Genomic DNA, 20,767 nt, shown 5'->3' with positions numbered 1-20,767 from the left:
CTGGTGGGGCATGACTGTGCTCTCAAGTGTCAGCCCCATCCTATCCACCCTCTCTGAAGCATGGTGAACCTGACAGGGCTGCTGCGTGCTCTGGGTTGCGACTCATAAAATGAGTAACCCATGCAGTGAAAAAGAAATCCACTCTGCCTCTTTGTGCACAGGTAAAGAGAAGCTCCCAAATGGCCCTTTGAAATGCTCTTGTGAGACTGCCAAGGTCTGTTAAGTGGAGCTGTCAGAAAAAGGGTGAAATGAAAGGTAGAGGTTATCATGTTTGAATGGCAAAGGTTTCAAGCACAGTGCCTGGGACACTGCAATCCACTCCTGGGACTATATGCAAGGAGGTGAATTGTTGCTTAATGGTTTATGAAACTCCTATTCAGTAATGCTCCAGATGGCACAGGAATCCTCCAGCTGCATGGTTGTGAACTGCTATTGGTGGAAAACAACGTCATTGAGAGAAAATTGTCTGTGTGAAAGTGAACCTTTTTATATTGACTCCGAAACTACTCTTGCTCTTTCCCTAGACTACTTTCTTGGTACCCAAGAGTTTGTATATGAGAAGTCTAGCTTGTCATGGCATCATGCCCCTGGCATAAGGTTGTGTTGTCCTAATAATCAAAGTGCTTGCATAGACCTACGTGTGTTTATTTTTATCCAGATGGTTGGATACTGTTGTCATGAAACTCATGCAAGGTGTAGCCAGCAAGCTTCTAACCATGCAGCTCTGCAGCTGGCTCCTGAAAAACCATCTCAGTGCTGCTGCTCGAAGGACTTTCTTGGCCACTGTTGTCAGTGGTGCAGCTGCCAAGTGGGACAGGCTGGTGAGCTGGCTCAAAACTACCTTAAAACCCAGTTTCTTTGCAAATGGAATTGGTTGTCCCCATAGGCTGTGACTGGCGGCATGTGCAACAGAAGTAGGGGGCCTACCCAACAAGGTCACAACAGCCACTAACAGATATGCCGCCATCCTACCCTGGCTTATTCTGCCTGTGACACAATACTTGATGTATTTATCACTAGACTTTGTTATCTTAGTTCTGCCCTGCCACAGCTGCAGCACTAACATCAAACTTGCTTGTGTTAGGGCAGGCTGGGCTGCAGGTCATGCTGAGGCTGCTATTACTATCTTTCCTGGCTCTTCCTATTTTTCCCAAGCATCATCTGCATTAAATACTCATTATTCCTGACTATGATGTCTGGGGAGATGGTTTTGTCAGGTCAGAAGGTTGTTGTTTCTCATTTGAATTAAATCCAGATATGAATAAAACAATTCAAATGCTCTTGGCCTAGGGTTCCTCAAGTAGGAGAGATACAGGCTACAAAAAGCAGTACATCTTGACCCTGTTTGGGTTTGACAAGGAGCTTGTCCATGCAGTGTTCTTTTGAAGACCAGTGGGCTGACACATTGGAAGTGTTGCACAGAGTGCTGTGGTCGTGCCCTCCAATGTTCCCACAAAGAGCCCTATGTGTGAGCAGTGCTGGTCGTGATGAGTGCAGTCTGATTCCTGTCTGGCTTGTTTCCTCCTTTGTGTAAACTTTGCTTTCCATGAATCCTCATGAGTTTCCAAAGTTTGTTTTCTGTGAGAATCTGTGTGATCAGAGCTGGGTTATTTGCCTAAGAGGAGCAGACACAGCTGGAGCAAGTTCACTTTTAAGATCAGAATGAATATTTGTGAAAATATTTTTGGTTGTGCTCCCTCTGCTCTGCCTTTTCTGACGGAGCCTTTCGCAGAACTATAGAAAAATTACTTTTCATTCCTTTGATAGGGCTACTGCATGCCTGAGCTTCTAATTGTGATAAAGGATGTCCTTTGACAAGCCTGCCAATTTAAAAGTCAGCCTCAGTTTATTGAAATTAAAGAAAAGAATTGAACTTCAGCTCTCCCAGAGAATCATTTTTCTCATACCCCAAGCTCACATTAGCTCTGGATCTCTGTGGAATACAATAGGAGAGAGGTGATTGAATTGAAGTTTCAAGCACAGAAGCAGGTCTTTGGCCAATTACATTTTGCTGGGGTTGAAATTGAACTAGTAAAAAAGGGGTATCAAACTGCAAACCAAAGTAATGTGGAATCAAACGTCTTCTGAGATGAAATGCTTCTTTGAAAGGATGAGGGAACTGATGCTGTATTTTTGTCTGTAATACCTGTCTGCTCTTCATGCCTTCTTCCTGACTTTGCCTCCTTTTTCTGTCATAATCTCACTTGTATGGCTGCTTGGAATTCAGCAGGAAAACGTCCGTGTGCTTTTCCTTCTAATTACTATGCTTGATGATGGTGTGCTGAACAGCACATGTGCTGCTTGCAGATCTTGTGAGGTCAGCCCCAAGCAGTTGACAACATCGGTCCTGAGAGGAGAGACTGCATGTCAAACGTCCCATTGGATGCAGTAAGAACAAGTTTTGTGACCAACAGACACCCAGCTGCTGCTGACTCTTTGTTACACTCCCCTTCCCGTTGCAACAGGACTTACGCTCTATTCTAACTGTGTCAAGCCATCATTTTCTTCAAGTATTTGATTTGGTGACCAGTTTTACTACATCTGATTCCCTTCCCCACCATACCTTCCCCCAGGCATCCTGTGCACCTCTACACCAGACACACATGCACCATCTGGGAGGCAGTCTGTAGGTGGTCATGGAACCCACATGTATAGCTGTTAGCTTCAAGATGCCAATGCCTGCATTAATCATCAGATTGACTCCCTTGTGCTCCATTCTGTAAGAAAGTCTGAATTGCTTAATTTGTCTCATTATTTGCAATTCTATTTATATCAAGTTTTCTTACATGTATTATTTCTTCCGATGCGAAGTAAATGACTCAGTTTTCACAGACGTTTGTGTTTGGTGCCATCTGCGTTTCTGTTATCTCAAAAACTCTCATTCTTTGATTCCATTCACGCACACGACACAAATGTGAAATACATGATGCAAGGAGTCATCACTGGGCCAAAAGTACCCAGATAAGGACAACCTCAATATGCTGAGGTAACAAGTTCTAAAAAATAAATAAATTACTCCATGCCTTGCAGAAATGTCTGGAGTCCAGAGAGTGTATTTCTGCTCTGTATTCTTGGGCAATGAACAATTCAGATAGTGCAGGTTGTCTGGAAGTACTGTTTGTTTTTCTCAGATGAGAAACAAGGCTGATACGTCGGGCCAGTTTAAAGATAGGTTGAAGAATTGATTTCAAGGTTAACGTTTCAGGAACATTAATTGATTTTGGAAGGACCTGATGCTGAGGACCTGGTGTTCACACTGTGGGTATTTCAAGTAGGTTTGCTTTCATCTGGTACTACTCTCTTCTCTTGGACACAAATGCCATTAGTGGTTGAAGCCCACCTTCTAGTTTCGCTTCATCGATAAGAAGACTGGTGTGCATGGTTCAATATCACCCAGTGAATCAAAGCGTGGCTAACTGGAGCCCATCAGGAGATTTTGCTCCAAAAGCAGACTCTTGATCTGAACTAAGATGTTCCTGTAATGCCTTTTAGTATTTCTTGTGATGACATCTCGAAGAAAATTTTCTGTCAGAAGCATTTCTTCATGGAATGTAGGAATTCAGACCAAATTAAATTATTTAGTAGAAATGTCTCTTTTTCTGCAGGAATGATTCCTCTTTTCTGTCAAAAGTTTTAAGTTTATACTGAAAGACTTCAAGCCATACCTCTTCCAGCAGTCCCAGCCCAGGACACTGGGCAGCTCTGTGGGGATGTGGGGAGACCAAGGCTGGGTTGGATGTCAGGATTAGGCCCGGGCTTGGATGTAGCAAAACTGCAAAGTGTCTCAGGCTTCCCAGACAAGAGAAGTAACCCTGGCCCAGCTTCTGCAGTCCTTTTGCCAAGGCCACCAGCTGCCCTATGGCTCATCCAACCCAAAGACTATAGTGCTAAGCCCTAAGAAACAAGGGGAAAAGTGCTTAGCATCCTAACGTACTGATATAATTTCATAAATCAATTGTAAAAATCAAATACTTCACGTATATGGAGAAGTGAGGTGAGAGACTTTCAAAATTACGATAGGTAGGATAGCTCTCACTTGGTAGCTTTTGACGTTATTGCCCTAATCTGGATGGACTTTAACTGCAGTGGAACAGCTGTTGCGTTCTCCCCTGGGAGAAGCTGCATGTTGCATTAAGGATATTATGTGGGGGAGTCAGTTTTAATATACTTTCTTAAGCAAAGGTCCCACTTTGAGAATCTTTGAAAATACTGTAGACTACAGCCCTGACAGCTGGAGTATCTTTGGGGGTGATAAGCACCAGGCAGTAGTAAGACCAGATGGTAGCAGGCTCAACTTTTTATGTAGTTTTGAACTGGAACAGTAAGAAGAATGAGCTGATAGGCTCCAAAGGATGTAGCAAGGGTGTAATTTGGATTTACTGCTTTCTGCGGATTGAGTTGCTGTTACTATTTTAGATGGAAAATTACTTGCCTGGGGCACACAGAAAACCTTAAAAGTCAAGGATCAGTGGGAGTAAGTTCTCACACACCTGGTTAATTGAGATGTTCCCCATGATTGCTAGAAAGGAAAATAAAACTGATCTTCTGTACAACTCAGTCAGCTGGGAAAGAACTTGACTGAGACTGGTTGCAAAAAGATCAAGATTTTATTTGAAAAACATGATGAAGTGAAAGGGGTGGTTTACCTGTTTTGTTTCTCACCATATGTATTCAACTTTGGTGATATTCTGCAGTTAGAAGGGTTTTTTTAGGCAAGAAAGGAACTTTGGTTTAACAGGGCAGAAAACAGAAAGCAACACAATGCTGAAGTGGTAGTCAGAACCCAATAGGCAGAATCTATTCAAAAATAACACTTACTGTATATGTATATTTGCAATGAGGCTTTGAGAAGTAGAAATGATGGGCAAAGAAATAGGATATGGTGTTGTCCTAAATTAGCTCAACTCCCCTGCATTAGATCACAAGTCTTTACCATCAGCTATAAGCAGGAATAACCAGGATAAATGAAGTGAGCTTATTTCTTTCTGTCTCTTAATTAGTTACGATGCCCCCTTTCCTAAAGACATTACAGGATCCAAAACAGCCTCTGAGGTAGGAAATGTGTTACCTCATATCCTGGATCCCTGGGGCAGGATGTTGAGCAGATTCATTCAGTGCAATGTTAAATGTGGCACATCCTTGTTTATTCTGTTGTTTTTTTACAGTGCTGGTGGGCACACGCTCAGAAGTTCTTCTAACACATAGGAAGAGCTGATGGAGAACTTTCTTTCAGTCTGAAGTCTTAGAAAAAGTGCTGACTTTGGATATCACCGGGGCAAAGGATCTCCTCTTCCCCATGCATGGCATGATCAGCAGAGTGGCAGCACTGAATTGGGTGTATGGAAAAACCTCAGGGAAAAGGCAGATTCATCTGTATGGCTTTTTAAAAGGAGCAGCACACTTGGTCTCTGAGTAGACATCCCATAGAATGGGTCATTTCTGGCTCTGTCCAGAAAGGCAGAGCTGTGAAGTCAATATCTTTAACAGCTCAAGAGGATTAAAATGAACATATTGGATTTGTCACTATGCAGAGCTTTGTTCAGAAGTCACATTTAATTTCCAAGCTCTCAATGATTGTAACCTAATTTATACATCTGTACAGGGTGTGCTGAGAGCAGGAAGGAGTGGGAGGAGCATCAGGCTCAGGAAGACCCGCTGTCAGTTGAAACATCACTCAAGTTTCTGGGGCTGAAAAAACAGGGCAGGGCTGTGCAATAGACCAGCTGGGTGCTACCAGGATGACCAGCACCACACTTTGTTTGGCACGACCAGCTCTCCTTGTTCTGTTTGCTTTCACAAGTGAAGGTCTTGTTTGTTGCTCCCTCAGGTGCATTGTCTGTGCTTGGAGAAGCATGGGTTCCTTTCTTCACCTGAGGTTTACCATCACCCTGCTCTCAGCCTTGCCATGTCTCCCAGCTCCATTTGCGTGCCCATGCCCCCATATGCTTATTCCCTTGAATCACAGAATAATTGGGGTTGAAAGGGACCTCCAGAGATCATTGAGTCCAACCTCCCTGCCAAAGCAGGTTCCCTACGCCAGGTCACACAGGTAAATTGAGAATTAAGCCTTTTGAGTTCATGGATGTACTTTTGTTCTCCGCAGTTACCTCTTAGCCAAGTAGTACAGATTTAATTCTTCAACTCCTTCCAGCCCCTCAGGTCCTTGTTGTCTGAGTTTGATCTTTAAATGCTTACAGTTTGTAAATATTCTAATTTCGTTTTGTGCTGAAATCACATTTTAAGACCTCAGAGCTGGTGAAGATTTTTCTTGTCTTGCAGGTAGACATCTTGATCAGCCCAGATGACACCTGGTGATTCCCCCACGAGCCCAATTGCGAGTGTGAATGGATCAAAGCTAATGAGAAGCTTGAACTAGATTATCCCCACACAGGGTATTTTTTGAGATCTAATGAGTGTTCTCAGCTCCTGATGACACTGGGATCACTTCTAAAGCTGCCATTGCTCCATGTGCTGATGCTGGGAAGAGCTTCAGTGAAAGTTTTGAGCCATCTTATCCCATGTTGCATCATATCTCATGGACTTTTGAAGCCTTCGGCCACAGAGCCATGCTATATCTTTGGGGTTCAGGTCTTATTTATTGTTTCTAGTTCTTGGGGATGTGTTAAACATCTTGAAAGTAGAGTGATGAATGCTCCAAGATGAGTGCTTGGCCTCAGAAACGCTCCCAGCCTCCCAGAAAACAAGAGAACGATGGGGATCTCCTTGTTGATGCTCCCCAAACTGTGTCTTTAAATGCAGTTCCAGCCACTATAGCAAGGATGGGATCACTTAATGTGTAGCAAGAGGCATGTCTATGAGAACAGGGAGGAAATGGAGTGAGCACTTCTTTTTCCATATTTCTTCCCTTCCATCTTTTAATTTATTAAATATTAATATCTTATTGCATCTGGAAATCAACATTAGGTAGAAGAAATAGAATCAATTTTTAATAAATATGAGCAATAAATAAAACATTTCATAAATTATGCATCGCAAAAGATCACTGAAAGATTAAATAATGATCTTGTATAAATACTCAAGCTATTATTTATTAACAGCTTTTTTTCAGTGCTGCATTCATGACTCTCAGAGAAAGTACAGTTTTACCTGAAAGTAAGCCAGGACAGAGAAGAGCTGCAAAGTTTCCGTCTTTGCTTTCAGATCAAATGTCTCAGCTTTATGAGGAGAGAATATATTTCCTTCTCCCCATCTCAACCCTGGAAACTCCGACATGTGCCCCAAACTCCAGCTTTTCCCTTCTGTTTGCTGACAGTGTCTGGTTTCTGAGGGCTAACCCTACCTTTCTTATTATTCCTTCCCAAAACATGTAACATGGAAAAATTCAAGAAAGCCCGATGAAAAAGCCAGTGACAGTCAATGTAGTCCCTGGGACTCTGTTTATAGCTCTATAGATAAACTACCTTTTCGTGCTGTTTTTAGCTCTATAGATATACTACCTTTTCATACCCAGGGCTGCATGTGGTGGCAACATACAGCTTATGTCAAATGTGGCTCCCCATGGGCTGCGTTCTCATAAGGCAGTAGATCTACTATTGTATGATTGGTATATTTGCTGACCAATGTATTTACAGCAAAACTAGTTTCCCTCTGCAACATTTAGGCTCTCAGCAAATGCAGTTCAGCAGAAAACCAGAACTAAAAATGCTTTGTCTTCTAAAAGAGTCGGTTTTATATCCGATTTGTAAATGTTTTAACGAATATCTGACACACAATACGGTCAACTTTCCTAAAAGAAATTAGTTATAACATATGTAGGCTGAGTATTTCCAGCAGTGACCAAAGGAGTGGGACTAAAATATCCAATTGATGTTTTTTATTACTTTTTTTTTAAAAAAAACCTTTCATTTTTTTTTTCAGGAGAAATTGTGTATCAAGTAACTGTGTATCCTTGGAACCATTTTTTACATATTCAAAACTGCTCAACTGTGTGCCTCCTTCCCTGTCTCGCAGTGGTGCTCAGCACTGGCAGAACAGCCTGCAGCAGCAGATTGGGACCCATTTGGGGCCTCCTGGAAAGTTGCTATGTCTGCTGGCAGTCTGGCACCTCTTTTCCTTTCCATTCCTTCAGAATTAGCCCCAGTGATAAATATAACTACTAATTATATTTTAACCTACATCTTTTTTTTTTTTTTTCCCTTATGTATTCCTTATTAGAGTGTTTAATTGCTAGTAGGAGACTTAAAGGTTTTTCTTTTCTAATATATAGTCTAAGTGTAAGCACCCAGTGATCAGTAACAGAACCTCGATATTTCAGCTAAAAAGAAAAGGTAAATAATGCAAGGGTAGCTGGTGATCAAACCTGAGCTGCCCATTGGTAAGGGACAGCATGCCAGGCTGCTGAGATGAAAGCTTGTCCTCCTTCCCCAAGGAGGGCTCTGCTTCAGTGCTATTGCAAACAGAATACAGATGGGGTGATCTCACTCTGCCCGTTCTCATGTACACTTGAGTTCCAGTGTACAGGTCAGTTTCTTCTCCCAAATAATTGTGATAGGATGAGAGGAAATGGCTGTAAGTTGCACCAGGGGAGGTTCAGGTTGGGTGTTAGTAAATATTTCTTCTCAAAAAGAGTGGTGAGGTACTGGAACAGGTTGCCCAGGGAAATGGTGACATCGCCATTCCTGAAGGTCTTCAATAAACATGGAGATGTAGCTCCAAGGAGCATGGTTAGTGGTCATGGTGGTGACAGGTTGATAGTTGGCCTAGATGATCTTAAAGGTCTTTTCCAACCACTCCAGCAGGTGCCTGACAGCATGGTGTGCACGTGATTGATACAGCAACAGCATTTTACTTGAGTCATCCTGTAAGATATAGTGTCTGCTCTGTGTGCAAGCAAAATGCAAGTCCAAAGGACCAGTTATCTTCTTGATCTTGAGACAGCCTTCGTCCATATCTCTGTGTGAATTTTGTCAATGAGATTTACTTTTGTTATGGCTGAGTCTCAGTTCCTATGAACAGCAAAAAAGACTGGACAGCCTCCTGTGTCCATCTGGACTGCTTTGTGTGCCTTCTCTTACCTTGGGAGGTGTAGAAGATGAAGGGAGCTCAGCACTTGAGACTTAGTTTAGTTTATACCATTTAGTTTATACCATTTAGTTTATACCATTTAGTTTATACCATTTAGAAATGGTATAAAAACCTGACCTGATTGTGTGCGGTCTGGAGAAATCAGGATCTGTGCTTCTTGAGATTACCCTTAGCACCTTCTCCTTTCTCTTCACACAACTGTGTGAGAACCAAGGGAGTAATGCTATGTGGGCTCTGAAGCACATCTCAGGCTGTACAAAGGTCTGGCCACAGCTTCACAATGCCAGGCTTCTTCCAGAGCCAACAAGAGGTGGCACTCATGTGGGGTTTGGACTCCACGCTTCACAGGGTGATGCTCCCCTCCACCTTTTGATGGGTGGGACAACCTCCATTCAGGGAGAATGGGTCTTTCTTTGTAAAGTAGACACGATTCAATTTCTTAATCGGCCTTCTGGGCTGCTTCATTTAATCAGGGAGGGTCTGAGAGGGGGGTGAGGTTGGGAAAATTGAAAGAACCTGAAGGTTTGCAAGCCCCATTCAGTTTTAAGGGAGCTTGAAAAGGGTTTACCTCAACATCTGGAGGTTTCCTCTGGGAATGGTGGTGTTATTAGGTTGCAAACATATGTTGCAGGTGACATTTAGAGGAGAGATGGAAGGGAAGGTACTAAATTGTAATTTCTGCTTTTTCCAGCTTTATGTGAAAGAACTGTATATTGATGCAAAAGGAGATGCAGGGGAAATAATAAAGCTGGCACCTCCGCATTGATCATTTAGATTACCAACTTTTAGCATCACAAGGTATCATCTTGCAGTGCACATAATATAATAGTGAATTCCCCAAAGTGGGATCTTTTGGTAGGAAGTACCGACATGCAAAAGCTGAGATAATAACATTTCCTAAGGCTTTACCTTCTTACAGTGTAAAACAGAAGTTAGAAGAGTGCTGTGGGGAGAGCATAAACAAGTGCGTTCATTTGTGCCTGTGTAGATTCAAACAGAGTGGAGACAGTAGTGAGAGCAGCTTCAAAAACACAGGATGAAATCTTACCCTTACTGAAGGCAATGGGCTCTCTGATGAGAGTTGGAGAAGAGTGTTGCTGCTGGTGCTACTTAGATCACTAGTGAGGGAGGGAATTGTGATTGCCTTTACCAGCCTGTTCGAACATGAAAGCAAATTTCCCCTTGTACGAGTACTCCGGGTCCAATGGTAGTAACTTCTCTTACTGTTCAAAAGATTTATTTTAAGATTACTAGCTACGAGAACTTTGCAAAGCAGTGCAATTCTTGAAGAGGTAAACAAAAAATGCAGATGAGTGTAGTTTAGGTTTGAGTCTCAGTGAACATTACTGGGTGTAGAAAGCTCAAGAAGGAAACAAGCTGACAAATTTTGCATGCAGGGGTTGAATTATTCATGTACCGAGTCAGTAAATGAGGTTACAGTGCCACGAGTGCACTGGCCCTCACGTAAGAAATATAATGTGGGTGTTTCCAGTTTTCCTGGGTTTGTTCAAGGGTAAACAGCTTGGGAGCATTCTAAAACTATGCATGTGTTGGGAAGCCTTTGAGTATCTCTACTTGGTGAAAACCCATGGCCAGAAATCTCTTACATCTAAGCTTGGGGATCCAACCATTTTAAGTGGTCATGGAAAGTTACCATTAGGGCAGCAGGTGAATAGCGCAATGTTGTGCCTGGAGAAGGGGCAGGGTGGTGTGCAATCATGTAGTTAATGCTACTAGTGCTTGGCCAGGCAGTGCTGATGGGAAGGAAAGGAGCACGAGCCTCTTCTGTTTTCCTTCCTTTTATTTGTAGGCCTAGCCTTGGTGACTTGCATAAACTTCACTTTGTGATGGCTCAGGTGTCCACTGGATATGAGCAACAGAGAGGAGTGGTCAGGAATCTGTTTCCAATGAATCAGCATGTTTTGGTTTGTTGTTCGTCTTTCTTGTTTTCCTTTCCTTTTTTCTTTTTTGCTTGTTTTGTTTTTTAAACGATTGTCATTATTATTATTTCTTAATGTCATCACAGGATTTTCATTCAGGTCCAGAGCAGCGATGTCCATGTCCCACCACAGTAGTGGACAGGGAGCCAGGGAGTTCAGCTTGTCTCGTACCATGGTTTCCCCTTGATGATTAGCAGTTGTATGAGAGGTGAAGAGCCAGAGGGAATGAGGGGAAGTAAAGGTATCTGATGTATTCAGAGAGGCTATAGGTGTGGAGGTAGGTGCCAGGGCTGCTGTTGCAGGTGCAGGATTTTTCACCAGAAGCTCAAATCTTGAGGGGAAAAAACCCACAATAGATATGAGCGAGCAGGAAATGTGATTATTTGTATTACTTTCCTTTGTGGAGCGAAAACTTAGAGAGTTCTGTAGGCAATTCTCATTTCTGGGTCTTTTGAATAGTCATAGCTGTATTTATAGAGTGACACAGAGGGCTTGTGTATTGGAGGGCAAAATGTGTGCAAATGCACACTGATGTTCCCATTTGAGACCACTAAGTCCATTAGATAACACTGTTGCTGCAATAAACCCTTATCAGCCAGCTGTGATTTAAGGAGCTTTACTCTCCTTTTGCTGTAACTACAGCTGGTGGGTGGGAGCCTTGCCTTTCCTTGGAAGCGTGCATGGGAATGGTGAGTTGATCCAGCAATGCTGACATCTGCAGCTGGAATCCCAGCTAACAGTGTTGTTTGTGTGCTTGCTGTGCTTTGCCTGGATCATCACGGTGGTGATTTCTCCCATTTCCTTTTTTTGAAGGTAAAACATCAAATGTTTTTGTGCTGCGCCAGCTTCTGTTGCTGCTCTATTTGTAGCACTGAGGTGGACACCCTTAAATTACAGAATCATCAGAGTTTATGAGTGGAAGGGCTTTTAATGTTCTAAGAGAAAGGCACTTTGCTGATAATAGTTTTGAAGAGCCTACCGCTCGTCTGAATTACGTAGAGAAAAATATATTGCTGCCACAAAACATGGGAGGTTAAAAGGTTCTTTTCCTCCAGAAATCAGATTTGCATAAGGGGATATTATGCTTCAGCTGTCTGTGCCAAGTCTTTGTCCTCAGATTCCTTTTACTGAGAGATGAAGCATTAGCTGCTGAATCTGAGCCGGGAGACTTTGTCTATCTCATCCAGGAACAGCAGCAGATACAATGGGATGACACCAGCCCAGGAAAGCTGTCTGCAGGCCTAGGAAAGGCACCTGAGCTGGGTTTTAGATGGGATTGACTGGGGGCCTGTGTGTGCATGGGAGGCCCCTGTGGAGTACTTCCACAATGGTTTGCAGGAGCCCATTGAGCGAGAGAATGGCTCATTTTGATTCTGTATGCATATTGGCATCAGCTCACGTTGATTTTCAGCAGTTTGGGGTAGTCTATATGCTTTCTTTACCCTAAAAAACTGCAATATGAACACGCTGAAAGAGGTTTTAAATGAAAAGGGAATTAATAGCTGAGTAAGTCCATGAATTATACGTAGCAATTTCAACACATAGCTACCCCTGGGAATTAAGTAACACCACCTGTGGGAGGGAGAGAGGGCTGAGGGGAACAGAAGACAGACACGCAGTCAGGCAGGAATTTAGATAATGGATGAGACAGTTCTGGTGAAATCAGGTAATATCAGTCAAAATACTTCCAAAAGCTCCAGTGAAGTTGGTGTGATTCACAGCTGATGAAGACAGAGCTGAGGCTGAGGTGCCAGCCCACCCTCTCTGCTAATGCACAGCTCAGCTGAAGGCAGCACATGTTGCACACCTGTTTTCTGCCTCTAAGCACCACCAGGAGTACACTTAGAAGCAGCTATATGAAGGTGTCTGATTTTTCTGGCAATGAGTATACGGGCAGGAAAAATAGAAAGGGAGAGGAGGTATGGAACATGTTATTTTGAAAAGCTTCTCGAACACCTTGGATATCTGCAGCTTAAATGCGAATACTCATTCTTTATTCTAGGATTGGTAAATGTTGACCTGAAATGGCTGTGCTTCCAGCTCCAAAGCAGCACTCAATAGTGATGAAGTATGCACTTCAATTATTTGTCTCAGAGGAAGCTGGAGAAATAGCTCTGGGTACAAAACCAACATCGCACCGTAGGTGACAGTGATTGCAAGTGGTAAGTAGAATGAAAGGATATCAAAGTCCCTGAGAAAAGGATGGGAACTCAGGAGCTGTGCAGAGCTCTTCAGAATGCTTCCAAGCTTTTCAGAAGTGCTTCAGAAGACTGACAGTTTCAACAAACACGCTGTGATTTTTGTTTTTGGTTTTTGATTCAGAGGCTGTGATCAACACTGGAGAAATACAAAAGATACCCCATCTTTAATGCTATTCATAGACTGGCCAGGCTGAAGAAGTAGGCATAAGAGCTAATTTGTGTGTTAACCTTGGCTTCAATGTGATGCTGATACATCATTCTTCTTCTGAACCCCCATCATCACAACATCCAAGTGTCCCTGAAGCAAGTATTAGTGAATATATCTGCAAAGCAGTGCTCTAATCATCCGCTGCAGATGGGGAGCTGAGAGGAGGAGACTCAGTGATTTAACAAAGGTCATGGAGACAGCTGATTTAAATCCTGGTGCTGAAGCTTGGATTGACTAAGAACCGCTAATGATTTGTGTTATCATGTTAGTTCAGCTGAAAAGTACGTTTCAGAGTGAATCTCCTGTTTGTCCACACCTCTGGGGACTTGGCTGCAGTCAATGGCTAACGCTGGAACTGTCCTTCTTTTGCACTGACCTAATCAGGAGTGGGTGTCCAGACCTCAGAAACAAAATAAGACCCCAAATGTGAATGTGCTCTTCCTGTGCTTTCACTGTTTACTAATGAAGACAGCCTCAGTGGCCCACAGTGCCAACTCTGTAAATGCAAATTGTCTTTGAGGATGAAAAGCAATCCAGACATAATGAAATCACTGTGAAATACACCAGTTCTGCCTCAACTAACAGCTGGTTGTTGGGAGCACAGTGCGTTCCATGCCTTTGATCTTGTTGAGGGATCACCAGCAAGTGAGTCCATGTTCAGTGAGTGCCAAGGCTGCTCCTGGCAGAGCGTGGGTTTCGTGTTAGCAGTTCTGCAGAACCAGTGATCTGGTGAATTTGCTTGAGCAGAGCCTAAACCACAAAGCACACAAATGAAATTAGAGTATGTTTCCTGGATAAATGTCGTTTAATCAATATGGAAACCAAAGCTCTGCCAATTTAATAGCATTCATAAAGCTGATTTGCTTTGTGTAGCTTGGAGCTGAAGTCAGGCAGTCTGGGCTTTAGCCATGTTTTTGACAGTGAATATGTGGTCAAAAGAAACCAAACCAAATTCAATGGGTGCATTTTTGAGTATTTTTGCATGTCGTACCCCGATATGATATGCTACATATAAATGCCTTCATATAGAATGATAGATCTCTGAGGAAGGTAAAGGGCAGTATTTCCCCCATCTCCTTGACACTACATACATTGTATAATTCTCCAGTCCTTTTGAATGGTAAATAACAAACCCTGATTACAGAGTCAGACCGTGATGTTGCAGTGCTGTTAGATACCATCTTTAGCATGATGCAGCTCTAATTTACAAATCCCGTGAGCAAGTTGTGGGGCAAAAAAGGGGGCATAATCAGCTTCCATTGGGCTGGATTTGAAATCTTGCAGGAGCAGAGGCTCTACTTGTCCAGCTCACCAAGTTTTCTCCTTTTAGAATGGGACTTTGTGATCGGGGATATGGCTGATGTGCTTTTGCTAGGCAGCAACTACAAAGAAATGTAATAGGCTGCCTAGAGCCAAAGTGACAGTTTTCTCTGGCTAAAATGCCAGTGTAACAAAGGGATCGAGATTTCCTAAGTCAGACTGTGAAATTAAGGCCTCGTGATATCCTTGGCAAGTTTCCTGATGACTTCAAGAAAACTGAATTCTACCCAAATCTTTCAGTACAAATGGGAACTTCTTGGGCAAAGAGCATTTAATACTGCCCGTGACTGTGCTGAGTGGACTTTTCGATCATGAGATTATGTTCTTTATTTGTCTGTCAGCAGCTGTGTAATTTATGTCCACACCTTCAATTTTATTGTGATTTAAGCCTGCCTATGCAGCAGCGTTAATAGCACTGCTGGGAGCAAGGACATAATAAGTACATCTGCCCAAAGGGCTCCTCATGGTACCCATAGCCATAGCTGATGTACAGGACAGCACTGAGAGCTTCTCTTTTCTTTCTCCTTTTCCTTTTCTTTGCAACCAGTAACATCACTTTCAGACTTAGTTCCCACAGTATGTTCTCAACTAATTGTCCTCAAGTAGTAGTCCTATTGAATTTCTATGAGAATTTAACATTAAGACATCAGATTTTTCTGTCCCCTCTAGCTTTCTTGTGCACAGAGGTGAGTTTGCAGTCAGCTCCAATGCACAAACAAATAGTTGCTTTCCCCCTGAACAAGTGTACAAACTGTGACTAGAGGAGAGCACAGATGTGCCCATTTATTTTTTGCTTTATGTTTTGCTGCCAGTCAAAACTAATCTAGTTTGCAGAAGCTTGCTGAGTGCAAAGGTGTGCATGACTGTTGGGCTTGTACATTATTACAGGCTCCAGCATTTCCATCACTACCTCTGGAATCATCTTGAATTACAAGCTGTCTTTTATATGGAATGAGCGGCATATTCCACCGAACCTTTTCAAGTGAGGGAGCATTCCTTTACATTTTGACAAATGGGTAGGAAGTAAGTTCAAAAATATTGTCTAGAACTTCTTGAAGTCCTCCTTAGTTGCAAGTGTTGTAATACAGCCACACAAAAGCACAAAATGTTTTGTCAGTGCTCCTGTCCAAGTACCACGGAGTGTTAAAGCACTTGGGATTGCCTGGTGAGAATACACTCAAGGAAGTGACAGATGATGGAGGGAATGCACTCTCACTGTGGAGTTTGTGTAGTGTTTTCGTTAAGTACATAGCAAATGGCTTCTCTGCAGCATTCAGCATGAGGAGAGCAGAATCCAGAGTGGTATGGAATTGCACTGTAAGTTATTCTCAAAGAACTGTCTTGCCATTTCAGAATGAGAGAATCATAGGGGTTGAAAGGGACCTCTGGAAATCCTCAAGTCCAACCCCCTGCTAAAGCACAGTAGGTTCCACAGGCTTCGAATCCTTCCAGAGAAAGAGGCCCCACAATGCCCCCAGTGCACTGTTACTTCACAGTGAATAAGTTTTCCCTCTGGTCTTCTCTGGTGAGTGCGTGTGTATCTGACTAAATTATATTTTGATAGTTATTGCTATTCAATTCAGAGAGAGTTTCTCTGTTGTCATTTCTGGAGTGAGGAGGGTGAACTGTAAAGTTCAATATGTTACAGGGTGTCCTGTGGCATAACAAACCAGAAGCTGCGATACTGATGTGCTCCTCCTCCCTGCATTCACAATGACTGAAGGGGAAGACCACTGCTCACCATAGTCATGGTCATATATGTTGATTGTTCCCATCTGTCACCGTGTCATACACAGGGACAAGTCTGCATGCATTTCATCCTCAAGTTGGGCTGTGATGGTTAACCCAGGTGTGCTGCGGGACATTTCTAATAGAAGTAAATCCTGCTTTTCTGAAGTCAGGAAGATTGTTTTTGAAGATTTGAAGCGTAAAATGCCAAGGATTTTATCCTCCCTGCTAGTTCTTACAATACCAGCGCAAGGCCAGACAAAGTTTAGGTAGAATGATTAAGATGATTCATTGGAAAAAGCATTGGCAACAGCCTAATTTTGTATCTCCCTCCTGCTAGTTTCAAATGAAGTATTTTGAGACATTCAGATCACTAATTAGTCTTACAAATATTGTGTAAATTAAAAGCTTAGAAAATTATATTATTTATGTACAATGGTATTCATATTTTCTTTAAGCTTCTTGAAAATTAGCCCGCATTTTGAGAAGAAATTGTGAAATTGTACTTATTTTCACTTGAAAAATAGGATCCTTTAAAAACATTGATTGCCTCATTTTCATTCAAAAATGTCTCTCCCTGTGAATGAAAGCCAGTTTTAAATGGAGTGTTCTGCAACATTAGAGTAATTATTGACACGAGAAAATAAATATCTGCATATTGAAATGCAAACATAAAAGAGGAGCATTTATTCTTTCCCATGAAATAATTGAGCGCATCCTTGCAAGCTAATTGGCTGCGCCAGCCCATGGTAAGACCACACACACTGAGATTCATCTTTGCAGAACAGTGTTTAAAATCTCGGTCTCCGTAGCAAACTCAGAAGTGCAGGATGTGGAGTGAAGGAGGGGTGGGTTCATGAAGACAGCATGTACACAGGGTGTATTTTTGCCTCTGTGCAGGAGCTCTGGAGCATGTGTTCAGTGGGCTGCAAAATCACTCAACAAAAACATTTTCTTTCTTACATTTTGGGAAGCGACGTTACTCCCTTTTAGTCTGAATGCGGAAACTGTGCTTATCCTACTGAAATTGTACTCTTTAGACCTTTCAAATGCATGAATCATATCCACATATGGGGTTTCTGCCTCAGCACAGTGTTTCACTTCATTAATAGCTTTGTTATCTTGCCAGCGCGTAGACTTTTTTTCAATGTTAAAGCAGGTTAGGAGTCATGGTTCTTCTGTCAACCCATTGGAGGCCTCTTCACTACCTGAGTCATTCAGCAAAAAACTTCAATACAAAGTTAGCTTTTCATCACTTTATGTCACTAAACAATTCAGTGTCGGGATACTTCACAACAGAACATACTGAGACACTTGTCTTCTAGGAGGGAGTTTTTCTACTTAATCCTACTATTTCTGCTGAGCCCCTGGGCAAACTGGCCTGTTAGCTCTGCAATCCAATAACCTCATTGGCAGTTGCAGCTGAATCAGCCTGCAGTGGCATACAGCAACCACCAGCATTAGTCTTACAGACACGCTTAGAAAAACACCTTGAAAGTTCCGGGGGCCTCCATACCTCCCCTGAAACTTCTGCATCTCACAAAGGTTGGAAGACAAAACCCAGATAAGTTACATATATATGTGTGTGTGTGTAGTTTGCAATCACCTGGCAACAACTTTTTGTAAAAGAAATAGATGTGCGTTGACTTTCATGAAGGCGTAGTACTATGGTGTATCGTGCAGGGACACCAGCAGTGATGGCCTGTCTTCTCCAGCTGGCTCCTGTGGGCCTCAGTCTCTCAAAAGAACTGCTTAGTGCCTCAACAGATGGCTGTTGCACGATTAATTAGGCACAGACACGGGAAGATGGGGGTCTGGCAGGAGCCAGCACTGCCAGCATTTCCTCTCACGAGCACTTGTTTAACAACAACTCAAGTTGTTTTCTCACGAGATAAGAGCTGGCGTGGTTGTGGGTAGGCTGGGTTTGGGTAGTCTCACAGTAAAAGTTTTCACATGTTTTAAACACTCTGTTTGGGACAAGCTGACACTGCTTGAAGTCCCCAGGCGTGGGTGGGTTGGCAGGGCTCTTACTTTGTTGACACATTGGATTATATAAGCAGCCGGCAGCTATCCTGAGTGTGCATGGGTGTGTATGCATGTGTAGGAGAAGAATAGTGATGGTCCAGACCAGAGACCGTGATGCATATGCATCCCATAATAACTTCCATACGCTGAACTGTCATGTTTAACTGTATGAGACGGGGGGGCGGAGGAGGGAGGCACAGCTTGACTTTTACCTCCAGCAAAATTCCACACTGGCGTGTGTGGGTGGACCTGCCATTTAGTTGAATGCAACAGGGTTGTATTCATTTCTCTCGGTTCCTGGGTGCTATCTTGCTAGCTGGTCCTGGTGATAACGCTTAATGGGAGTAGGTTTAATACCAGCAAAACCAGAAAATATGCTTCAGAAATTATGCTACTTATCCATATCAGTGGGGTTTTAAAGTAAGCACAGGAGGCAATTCCCATCTGAGTGGCTAAAGGTGAGGGAGAGACTACTCAGCTGTGTCTCCGTGCTCATGGCGTATGGAGTGTGTAGGTTGGACACAGCACCTGAATTTGATGATGGATACAATACTTACAGGTGCTTTGTCAGGTGAGGCCTCAGATGTTACAGGGTCACAGATTGTGGGTGCCCCGTTTTAGGCAGCTGGGCCTTGTTTCCATTGCAGGTACTGTATGTGCACAGCCTGAGTTGGAGGTGAGAGGATACCAGGGACTTGGCACTGCCAAGCAGTGGTCTCAGCACTGATGGAAATGAGAGGCTGCTATGGAGAATTTTGCCCTTAAACTTACTGGGCTCAGATTCTTTGAGCTTAAGTGACGGTTTTTATTCATCTACCTGCCAGGCTCATTGTGATTAAATGGTTTTGAAGGTGTTTAAAGGGATTAGAGTGTTTTCAAGGTGGAAATCACCAGGCTCTGTTACTTCTCTGACAAAATCTTTGAGGATCAAGTGTGAGAATAACATGGGATTTTGCCGCAGTGCTCTAAGAAGCAAAACAAAGCAATGAGTCAGCCTGGAAATTTGAGAAGAACGTAATATTTGGGAAGTATTTTTTTGGTGAAATCTCTCAGATCTTCTGTGGCAATGAAAGAAGAAACCTAAGGGATGATGTCCCCACAGACATGATCATATGGATGGGTAATGCGTTCTCAGGTAACAGTGTGTCCTGGTAGAGCAGCTCTCCTTTGGTTCCTATTTCACAGCCAGTGGATGTGCATTTAGTGTCTAAGTTTCAGAGCTGGGATCAATCACAGATGTAGTTCACAGCAGGGGTGCCCCACCCCTAAAACCAAGCTCTTGACAGCTGAGCACAACGTACCTGGGGTTTGCTGGTGACTGCAATGAGTCTTGGATGTGAATCCCTCTAAGCTAAATTAAAAAGATGGGCTTAACTGAGAACAGCCTCTGTTTGGTAACCTCGGCAGTGGAGTATGAAGTCATCATGGAAGGGCCCTCCTGGAAGTTAAAGGTATGCCTTTTACTTGCCATTTTTAGGTTAGAGATAGACCAGAACCTCCTGAGAGTAATTTGTCATATACTAGGAGAAGTATCCCAAGCAGCTGATCATATTACCTGATTTTTTTCTCTACTATTGTGGAAGAAGCCTAGATGAACATTTTAGGCTGAAGAAGCAGCTTTTCAGTACAGAACTATCTGAGATAAAGCATCTAAAATTCTGGCTCTGAAACTGTTCATGTTGATAAGAGGCTCATGTAGGTAAGAGGTAGCTGAAGAATCTTCAACAAGTTTAAGTAAGATCTTCGCTAGCGCTCTCAGAATGTCCTTGAGTGCGTTACTGGCCCACTGAGAAATATTTTGCTTGGGTTTACATTGATCACAGCGTCAATTCTTGGCCTCAGGGCAACACAGAAAGCAGAAGATGATTTTAAGGCCTTCTACAAGCTTGTACAGGGGAACCTTATTTGTATAGCTGGACTTTCTATTTGTAAAATATCTGAAGTACTTGTTCACGAAAGAGGAAGAATTTGGGGGAAGAAAAGTGTTGTATGGCAGATGTCATTTATACACATTTCTCATGGACTTCTAATTTTAAAAAAGCTACTGAAGGTCTTTTTTAGGTCACTCATCTCCGAAGGAGTGTGGAGGAGGTGTACAGCTATCCGGGTTACTGACCCCTCACACTGTGACACTGCCAGTATCCGGATAAACAAGTTTAAAATCTCCTCTCCTACTTCACTCTGGCACACGAGTCAGAGAAACACCCAAGTTTTTTGGCTTCCCTCCTGTTGGTCTGCACTTGTTATCTCTGTGATTTTTATGGAGGTGGCTGGTTATAGAGGTTGTTTTTTGTCACTCT

This window comes from Excalfactoria chinensis, chromosome 3 (assembly GCF_039878825.1).
Source record: "Excalfactoria chinensis isolate bCotChi1 chromosome 3, bCotChi1.hap2, whole genome shotgun sequence".
Taxonomy (NCBI): Eukaryota; Metazoa; Chordata; class Aves; order Galliformes; family Phasianidae; genus Excalfactoria; species Excalfactoria chinensis.
This window is presented reverse-complemented; position numbering follows the sequence as displayed.